Source organism: Agrilus planipennis, unplaced genomic scaffold, assembly GCF_000699045.2.
Source record: "Agrilus planipennis isolate EAB-ADULT unplaced genomic scaffold, Apla_2.0 scaffold121, whole genome shotgun sequence".
Lineage (NCBI taxonomy): Eukaryota > Metazoa > Arthropoda > Insecta > Coleoptera > Buprestidae > Agrilus > Agrilus planipennis.
This window is the reverse complement of record NW_020439072.1, coordinates 374,707-383,841: the sequence shown is the minus strand read 5'-3', so window position 1 is coordinate 383,841 and position 9,135 is coordinate 374,707. Positions and strand designations below refer to the sequence as shown.

Below are 9,135 nucleotides of genomic sequence, written 5' to 3'. Positions count from 1 at the left end.
ATGATTTTGAATAAATTTTTACTTTTTATTACTTTATTTCACTTAGGATAAACTCCCGGAACGTACACATCGTTCTTTTTGAATTTACTTTTTTATTCTCGCTTATTTACTTATTAATTTTTTCTGTAAAAAAATAATATTTACTAAGCGCTCTAATACCATCATAAAATATTTCTAATTTTTTAACCTAAAAAGATCAAGTTTTTGTATCACTTTTTTTAAATGAAAAATTTTTCTATTTTATATTTTAAAAAATCATGTAAAACAATGATATTGTTTTCATAAATTACCTTCATAAATTAAAATTCCCAAAGTGTCCGGCGATTCCTTTTATGCGACCACTTTCATTAGCTGCGGAAAACAAACGATCGAGTCGGAAAAGTATTTCGTTCTTGCTGTTGCACCTTCACGGTTACGATTTCACGAAAGCAAAGCCGACAAACATTCAAACTACAAAAGTGTATGTGTACAACGGATTGTTTTGTTATTACGATGTCTTTATTTTTGTATTACACCAGCGAGCCACGAACAGTAGTAGTACCGACCGCCTGTCGCCGATACTTACGTGTAACTGAACGCGCTTTCAATTTTATCGTGAAATTATATTGTCGCGTATCAGCGATCGGCAGATGATGGAAGGACAAGTTCGTGTTTGTATGTTTGTGTGGGAGAATCGGTTATGCTGATTCAGCGAAATTTTTTCGAATAAATTATTGAAGAATCTAATGAAAAATACAGAACGTTTAATTGGTACCTTGCCACTTCGATGGTCGTTAGAAAAGACCCACTTTGTGGGAAAATATAAGTGACGGATTTGGATAATGGGACAATATTTGTGTGCGTGTTTGTGTCTCCTAAATTGGGTTTTTAATGAAGCTGAGACCGACTGAAAAATTGATAGGTAATTTTGTGTTAAATATTATTTAAACGCTTTCATTCGGAAAATACGAGAAGTTAATGAGAAACAATTGATATACTACCCAAAAACAGTATTCATTATTTTGTTGCTGATTTTGCTATTCACAACTTGACCGGACTGCCTTAACGTCTAATTCATTAAGCAATAAATTAATATTGACAATTACTACATATTTATAAATTCTTTATAAGGAGATTTATCGATTGTATCTGGTTTTTAAACATTTTTCTTGTNGAACGATAAAATTGTTAATTCAGAGATTCGAGTCTCTGACAGAGAGACTGAATGAATAAAACTGAAAAATTGAGAGATTCGAGTCTCTCGTAGAAAGACTGGAATCTCTGAAATATGTTGAACATAGAAAATTTTAACCATGTCTATCGAGACACCACTTATTGAGAGATTCGAGTCTCTCGTTCAGAGACTGGATACGAAATGAGTATCTCTCTATGAGCGACTTGAGTGTCTCGTTCAGAGACGCTTAACAGTTTTTTTTGACAGTTTCTCGACAGTCTCTGTTAGCGGCACCAGAGAGACTCGATGAGAGACTCTGAGAGGCTGAACATTTTTATCTCGGGTTACACTATACATTTTCATTCGACGAAATGTGTAATTTTACAATTGATTAAACAATTTTACAAGTCATTCATTTTAAATAATTTTATTTCTTAGGCCTTCTTATTTAACTTTATAATCATATTTTAGTTTGACTATAAACCAGTAGTTATCCCATGATCAATGTCAATGTTATAATTCCGTTTGTTTTAATTGTTAGAATAAGAAACATCGTACTGTTTTATAGTAATTGAGTTTTAATATTACAATAGATACACTAATTGCTAAATAAACATCTCATCATGCCAGGCCTTTATTGATGAATGTACACGTGCATCAACTTTTTTTTCCATAAAAAATACACGTGAAAGTAATCCATAGGAATTTCCGTTAATCTTTTTATTATTTCCTTTTTACTTGTTGTTTTTTTCTCTATGAGTATTTTTTGTGTGATTAACACAGAGCTGTGGAAAATCTCTCGGAAATAATAGACTAATTTCAGTAATACAGGAATTTATCTATGTATATACTGTACATATGCATCTGTCCTCCAGGTCCATAACGAGAAATACCATAAAAAAAATCCGTAGTAATAACGACATTAGAAGTCTGATGGATAACCTTGCTTGTTTTACATGAGTTAAGTTAGAATCTTTTTAGAAAGGTGATTAATTTATGTCTAATCGCTTATTTATTAATGAGGTTTTGAAAAATGTTGTGGTGAACGAGGTAGAATTATCAAATTAGGTGGTAGAAGGAAAAAAATAAATTTGAAAATATACACAAAAATTATATAGGTATTTAAATTAGTTAGATGTACACCAGATTATGTTTTTGGAAACGAAAAGTATGGGGAGTTGATTAAGGAAGCTAAAACAAGAGGAGTTACCTAGACAAAAATTTTCAGTCTCAGAGTCTTTCAGCGTCTCTGAGAGCGTTTCTCACAGTCTTTCACAGTCTCTCAGTTATTGCCTAGTTGTTTTTATGGATCTCTCACAGTCTCTGCATGAGACACTCGAACGATAAAATTGTTAATTCAGAGATTAGAGTATCTCACAGAGAGACTGAATGAATGAAACTGAAAAATTGAGAGACTCGAGTCTCGTAGAAAGACTGGGATCTCTAAAATATGTTTCTCGTTCAGAGACGCTAAACAGTTATTTTGACAGTCTCTCGACAGTCTCTCTCAGCGACACCAGAGAGGCTCGATGAGAGACGGAGACTCGAGTCTCGCTTTCAGAGACTCTGAGAGACTCAACATTTTTATCTAGGGTAAGTATGAGAAAAAGTTGGAAAGTCTAAAAGTAAGAGATCTAAGAAAGGAAATTTCGAGAAGAAGTCTTGAACTTGGTCTTCGTCTTGCGTGTTAAGTCTTGGTGTTGCTCATTTAATCTAATACTTCTAAGCACAAATTTTTCTTTCTACCGATACAATAATTTTCTGAAATGCTGAAATTTTCTATCATACATGCGAGCTTGTCATTACTTTTATAGAAAATAGTGTCGATAATTGTGAGAGTTTTGAAAACTTAAGAACTTTCCCTTCCTCCAATGCATAAATTGACCCTTCCCCCAACGCATAAATTGATCGTTTAGCGAACCAAATGGTACAAGGTCCTTTTAAGAAGTAAAAAATATCGGAAAAAAAAATAGTTTGACTTTATATTTCAACCATGTGTTATCTAGTCAGGAACAAAGAACACTTACTCTGAGAACATTCTTGTAGGTTCCTTTTTTCAAACAGTGGTAAAGTTTCTTTTTTTTTTATATATTTAGTATACCTGTCTAGTAAATAAAACTGAAAATTTCAAATACTAAAAATGTTTTGTCACAAGAAAAGAATTTGTCAACCGGAAGCTATAATTTTTCGTTAAGTCTAGATTATTTGGTCTTGGTGTTGGGTTTAGTCTTGGTCTTGTTCGTTTGACCTTGGTATTGCAAGTATAAAGATAATCTTGTCTTGCACTTTCGCAAGACCGAGACCAATTTTGCTGGGTATTTGAAAGGAGTAAAAATGATTGATGTAATAGCTATGTCCAGAATAGGAGATAAGTGTAAAGATTGCATGTATTTGATAGAGGAGGATGAAATCTTATCAATATAGTATGTATGTGGATTGGGAGAGGAAACTTTGGTACATGTATTGGGAAATTTGGATGAAAATTAGGATTTAAAAAATTAAATGGAATATAAATATAATAAGTTACCTAGACAAAAATTTTCAGTCTCTCGCCAGCCTCTCAGTCTTTCAGCGTCTCTGAGAGCGTCTCACACAGTCTCTCAGTTATTGCCTAGGTGTTTTTATGGATCTCTCACAGTCTCTGAATGAGAAATTCAAACGATAAAATTGTTAATTCAGAGATTCGAGTCTCTCACAGAGAGATTGAATGAATAAAACTGAAAAATTGAGAGGCTGGAGTCTCTCGTAGAAAGACTGGAATCTCTGAAATATGTTGAACATAGAAAATTTTAACCATGTCTATCGAGACACCACTTATTGAGAGATTCGAGTCTCTCGTTCAGAGACTGGATACGAAATGAGGATCTCTCTATGAGCGACTCGAGTCTCTCGTTCAGAGATTCGAGTCTCTCGTTCAGAGACTGGATACGAAATGAGTATCTCTCTATGAGCGACTTGAGTGTCTCGTTCAGAGACGCTTAACAGTTTTTTTTGACAGTTTCTCGACAGTCTCTGTTAGCGGCACCAGAGAGACTCGATGAGAGACTCTGAGAGGCTGAACATTTTTATCTCGGGTTACACTATACATTTTCATTCGACGAAATGTGTAATTTTACAATTGATTAAACAATTTTACAAGTCATTCATTTTAAATAATTTTATTTCTTAGGCCTTCTTATTTAACTTTATAATCATATTTTAGTTTGACTATAAACCAGTAGTTATCCCATGATCAATGTCAATGTTATAATTCCGTTTGTTTTAATTGTTAGAATACTATAAAGTAAAAAGAAACAGATAAAACTATGAGACAGCTATGAATAAGTAATCATTCGTAAAGCCGCAAAAATTTTCCAGTGTCAGAAATGCAATGAGTTTTGCTAGTTTGCGAGGAATAAATAAGCTCGTCATGCTGACAATGAATTTAAAATTACTATATGAAACGTTACATAAAATTATTATAACTCGCAATCGAGTGCCGTTCAATTTGGTTGCAAATCAAATAATACATTTACATTGCACTCTTATTATACTGATAAATGAACATCATCAGAGATGTTTTCCCCAACATCTAACAGTTTTTTCTCTCGCCTTGTCGAAGACACAAAACAAGAAACAGCTGAATCAATGTTGTAAAATCACCATCAATCATTTTATATCAAAATATTAACAACCCCATTTTGTTTCGAAATGGAATCCATAGTTTCTTTAGATTTGGATTCATCTAATAAGTGAAGTTTTTCGAATCATTTTCTAAGAATTTTTGATTATAGGCATTTATTAGCACACCACACACAATATCTTGTAGTTTTCAGTTTTGCACAAATGGCGTATATCAATTCGATATTGTTTTGCGGGCTGTTTTGTCGTAATTCATAGAATTTCGTAGTTCCTTGCTAAAGGTACGATAGGTGGTAATTTGGCAGGTGCTGATATCAAAATTCCATGACACTGAATCCGGAAAACAATATCGATCCAATATTTTAAATTATCCAATTCCAAGAAGTTTAGAAGTTTTTGGCTCTCTTCAGTTAAAGAATTAGAAGACATTCATGGAATGTCTCATTGTCCCCTTTTTAAGCTTCAACAGGTAATGTGAGCAACTTTCATTCATCATTTTATATAATGTTTGATCGGTGATACTAGTAAAACTTTTAACGGCTAAAATGTATTTTGCATTTTATAAATAGAAAATACGTGTGGAAAATTATTTTAAAATGCTTTACTCAAAAAAGTAGTTAAATGTAAGATAAAAATAAGTATTTTTTAATCAGTACTTGCATTTTAAATGCAAGTACCTACTTATTTTAAATAAACAGCATCTCTGCATGATAAGTGTCAAGAACACCCACATCACAAAATCGCAAACGATTCATATGAGAATTTAGTGCTTCTACAGTGATCTAATTAGAACTTTAACCATGAAAGTTGGTAATGATTGTGAGTGAAGGTTGTGCTATCCACTCACGCTAAAATTTCTTCGTAAACGACTTTTTATTTCCAAAAGTAAAATTATAATTTCAAGTGGTTTTGGAGCTTGTTATGCCAACATCCGTTATTGCATCCGATATGTTGTATAATATTGCTTTCTTCCTTCCAGAATCTAGGTGTCACACATATACCAATTAATGTAACTAGAAAGTAACATTAATTATTATCATTTTGATTGCAATGGCAAGAAATCGTACCCTACTAGCAATAATTGTCAAACTTATTCGTTTGTTTTAAGTATTTTTCGATGTACCTAGATATGACAAGTGGATGCTGGAAGGAACAATAGATACCTAGTTTTACCACATAGTAATCGCGCGCTAAATTATAGCGCATTTACTTTTAAAACAAGGTAGTTTATAGGTCATTCATAAAATACTTTCGCAAGGAGAGGCCTACGGAAATGTAACTTTCGCAGTTCATTAATTTTTTTAACGTTTTTCTTGGCAGTTCTTAATTTTCATTATGATAGAAAATCATTCTCATTGCTATTATTAATCACAAGAAATCGATTATAGGAGGGGTGGACTAGTGTTTTTGACGTAATTTTTGTTAGAGGGTTTGTTAAGTGTGTCTAATAATGTGCTATAACTTTATGATGCAGGTGTGCCACTTTGACGAAAACATCAAACAAATACAGAATTCTGAATTTCACTTCGCGAAATCCTAAAAATTATTTCTTAACTACATAGGTAGGTACATGTGTACCTGCAGTTTAAAAAAAATTCCTTTTTATTTAATTTTCATAAACAATTATTGAATCGGTTTTTAAACTGCCGAAACGGTTTCGATAAATTATAATTTCGTTTGTTTAAGAACAATGCAGCATTAATTGCACATTGTTAGCTCAAAAAAAAAAATAATAATAATAATAAGGTAAACATAACAAGCGTGCGGTACATTTCCTTAAAGTACTACATACTTACCAAAATTCAACCTTCACGAGATCAGAGTAGCGTCTTTATTTACACATACATAGATATATGTACCACAATAACTAAAACACATATTAGCCTAATACAAATGCTCCGACTTTTCAGATAAATGCAGCAAAGCAATTTATTAAAATGTTTTATGATTTTGACGAAAATAATAGAGGCTAATAAGACAAGTACCTACTGGCAAAAAGGCCATAGGACGATAAGCATAGTGAATCAGCCCCAAAGGGATATCTGGATTATTTTTTGAGGGTATATTGGTACTAATGGGGTATGTTAATCCTGAAAATTTTAGACCTCTATTTTGGTTTTTCAATAGATAAATCCAAAAAGTGAAAAAAAATTTTTTCAAAAACGGCTTAACGATTTGAATGAAATTTCCCTACACAAAAATTTTCAGTCTCTCTCCAGTCTCTCAGAATCTTTAAGCGTCTCTGAGAGCGTCTCTCACAGTCTCTCAGTTATTGCCTAGGTGTTTTTATTGATCTCTCACAGTCTCTGTATGAGAGACTCGAACGATAAAATTGTTAATTCAGAGATTCGAGTCTCTCACAGAGAAACTAAATGAATAAAACTGAAAAATAGAGAGACTCGAGTCTCGTAGAAAGACTGGGATCTCTGAAATATGTTGAACTTACAAAATTTTAACCATGTCTATCGAGACACCACTTATTGAGAGATTCGAGTCTCTCGTTCAGAGACTGGATACGAAATGAGGATCCCTCTATGAGCGACTCGAGTCTCTCGTTTAGAGACTCTGAGAGACTGAACATTTTTATCTCGGTTTATATAGATAAATAAAAAATAACGGTTTTTTATCAGATTAGTGCCTAGTGTATCACTTTTTTTTAAATTTTAAAATTTATACCATTTATGAGAACATCGAATTCTTTATGTAACCTGTCCAAGAAACCTGATCAAGTTTTTTTTTTCAGTTCCTAATTTTGACAAGGTCGCACCCGAGCTCTTAATTAATTACTTTTTTGATTTTCCAAGCGAAAATCTTCGTTAAAATGACTAAGTATTTTTGCAACGTTGCCATTTTTCCGACTACAACTTGTGCCTTACATATACCACGAAAATATTGACATTATTTTCGGTAAGAATGCGTATATGTGTATATACCTAGTTAATGATACTAATGAATGACATCGAAACGAGGGTTCGCAGCATTCTGAGAACCGATTGTTGGCAAAGGACCAACAACTTTAAAGAGAAATGCTTTGAACTTCCGAAATGTATGTTTCATTTTCGATTTAACATCGCAAAACGCATTGCATACGTGTCGTAATTGTGTTCTTGGCATAAATGCAATCGATGCAAATAGAAAAAGGAATTAATTTCGGTGATTTACCGACCTACAGGTACAGCGTTTACCTTCCGTTCTCTTATTAAACATTTATTGCATAATAACAACGTGAAGCGTCAAGGTTGATGACTTAACGTTTCATTATTTTTAGACTGTATTCGAAAGTAAAAATGTTTCAATACAGAAAACATTGAAACGCTAGTAAAGTTGAATTTCCGTATTGCGAGAGTCCCAAAAAGAAGAAGTTACGAAAAAAAAAACCAGACCCGTGGCTGTTTAAGGGTTATTAAATACAAATATAAAAAAGTTTGGAATATATCTACATAAATTCGGTAATCTAGTCTGACTACGCCGCAAGGCGAATTAGCTGTTGCAAAAAAATGAAGAAATTCATAAAATGGAATATATAAAAAATAATAGATTCACTAAATATTTTTTGCGAAGTCCTTTAATAGTGACCAAACACGGTAGTTGTATATGATTGTTCTTAAATCCCCATATCCAAAATTTTTCTTCACTATTTTAACCTTCCTTTATAATTCTGGTCGAACTTCTAACTGACACCCCCGTTGCACTTTAAACTTCTTCTTTAATTTTTGTAATGTCTATTCATAATTCCGAATTTGCTCGCAATTGCAATGAATTTTAACAATTGATTATTTTGGGACACCACCCAATTAATAGCTTCATTATTATTACTCCACTGGGGGTTTAGAGCTACTCTGCGGTCAATAGCGACACCTATCACCTATCTTTAGGTTTATGAGGGACGAAAACTCATTCACATATGTGTATCTTTGAAAAGATTTTCATTATTTATTAATTAGCAAATTTACCTTCACTGACACGGGGAGGCTTACTTTCGTGTTCATAATTTTTTTTAGACTCTATTACAATTAAAAGTAGAGAAAGATCATATATAAAGATAGGAGACGAAAAATTAGAAGAAGCGGCTGATTTTAGGTATTTAGGAAATCAGATAAGTCAGAACGGAAGAAGTAGTAGTAGGGATATAAATGAGAGAATAACGCAGGGTCGATTCGCCTTCAATAAAAAGAAGTCACTTCTATGCTCGCGAACGGTTAATTTGGAAATTCGAAAAGATTGTTAAAGGTGTATGTTTAGAGCGCGCCGCTGAACGGCTACGAAACATGAACGGTGGGCTCGGCGAAAAGGAGAAGGTTAGAAGCGATCGAAATGTGGTGCTACAGGCGAATGATGAGGATATCGTGGATACAGCAGAT

The 9,135-nt window shown here is 33.1% G+C and overlaps 1 protein-coding gene across 1 annotated transcript in view; it reads right to left on the bottom strand.

Annotated features, from left to right (window-relative positions):
• The window catches only part of LOC108738674 (elongation of very long chain fatty acids protein AAEL008004), a 38,530-nt gene extending 37,952 nt beyond the window's left edge, over window positions 1-578 (bottom strand). Inside the window, exon 1 of the mRNA XM_025977161.1 lies at window positions 291-578. The gene's annotated coding sequence lies outside the window, so the exon portion shown is untranslated. The remainder of the gene's footprint in view (window positions 1-290) is intronic.
• Window positions 579-9,135: the final 8,557 nt, after the last annotated feature.